Below are 1,829 nucleotides of genomic sequence, written 5' to 3'. Positions count from 1 at the left end.
GGGCTCTGGTTTCAGATAGAGGGTGAAAAGAGGTGCTGCAGCACAGGCAGTATGAGAACAATAAAGAGCTTTTTGAACATTAAAGCATGGAGACATGACACAGTAGAGACACTACATACTGATATACACCTGAACATCAGCAGGAGAGGACTCTTTAAAGTAGAGACACTACATACTGATATACACCTGAACATCAGCAGGAGAGGACTCTTTAAAGTAGAGACACTACATACTGATATACACCTGAACATCAGGAGAGGACTCTTTAAAGTAGAGACACTACATACTGATATACACCTGAACATCAGCAGGAGAGGACTCTTTAAAGTAGAGACACTACATACTGATATACACCTGAACATCAGCAGGAGAGGACTCTTTAAAGTAGAGACACTACATACTGATATACACCTGAACATCAGCAGGAGAGGACTCTTTAAAGTAGAGACACTACATACTGATATACACCTGAACATCAGCAGGAGAGGACTCTTTAAAGTAGAGACACTACATACTGATATACACCTGAACATCAGCAGGAGAGGACTCTTTAAAGTAGAGACACTATGCTGATATACACCTGAACATCAGCAGGAGAGGACTCTTTAAAGTAGAGACACTATGCTGATATACACCTGAACATCAGCCGGAGAGAACTCTTTAAAGTAGAGACACTACATACTGATATACACCTACATAATTGCTTGTCGATACATTTGAACAAGCATTTCTATTACATCTATACAGTTGTTTTATAACTGAGTGATATCATGATGAAAACTGAGTGATCTACGTTATTATTTTCATTTGGTTCCGGTATAAGCAAAGGTTTATTTGGCCTTCGTTTATGTAAGTCAAGTTTTGAAAGTCATTTCAATAGATTTTTAAGAAACCAATGAAGCTAGTTGATTTTGTAAAAGGCCTCTCTTGGCGGCAGGGTCAGCAAGAGTCATGGTTGTTTAGTGTTGTTCAGCTTTGAATGTCGAGGTGAGTTTTCATTTAACTCTCATTAACTTTGACAACTTGGAGACTGGAACTCATCGTGACTCCAGCTTTTCTTCTCAATGTCAATGATGGAGGGAGGAAAGACAAAGAGGTAACGGAGTGAAAAGCAGCATCACTCGGGTGTCTTCCCACGGATCACCTTTCAATCAAACACCATCACGATTTTATAGCTTTCTGAGAAGAACTGTGATTGAGTTTAAAATGTCCTGGAGGTTCATCTTTGTTTTCTTTCAAACAAACTGTTAGTGCTTCAACCAAAGAAAAGAAAATGCAGAAGTTATGTAACACAGGTGTAGGATAACCACCGTATCATAGAATATCTTGACATTTTAACAAACACAACAGTTTAAGGTCTATGAGTTATACAGCTTTTGGTAACATATCAGAGTGGATATTCCTAATGTTCACTTGGTCCAGAAAGAAAGTTTAAAGGATCATTAATGTTATAAATCTAGCTTTGCAAGCCATAGCCATACATTTGTATCAAGTACACACTGTTAAAAAAAGTCAAGTATCTTTGTTTTTAAAGCACAGCAAATACAATTTTGACCTTTTCAATTTCCATGACAAGGTTAAAAATCAGATCTGTAAGGATTCAGATAAAGAGTATTTAGTGGCATAAAAATCAATTGTGAATCTAATTCAAACAAGACCAAACTAGTATGGCTTTTAAGCTTCAATTTTCTGAGCAGTCTTTAAAGAGTCCTCTCCTGCTGATGTTCAGGTGTATATCAGTATGTAGTGTCTCTACTTTAAAGAGTCCTCTCCTGCTGATGTTCAGGTGTATATCAGTATGTCTCTACTTTAAAGAGTCCTCTCCTGCT

The sequence above is a fragment of the Notothenia coriiceps genome, unplaced genomic scaffold (assembly GCF_000735185.1).
Source record: "Notothenia coriiceps isolate Sejong01 unplaced genomic scaffold, NC01 NC01_scaffold00017896, whole genome shotgun sequence".
Classification (NCBI taxonomy): domain Eukaryota; kingdom Metazoa; phylum Chordata; class Actinopteri; order Perciformes; family Nototheniidae; genus Notothenia; species Notothenia coriiceps.
Note: the sequence above shows the minus strand (reverse complement) of the source record.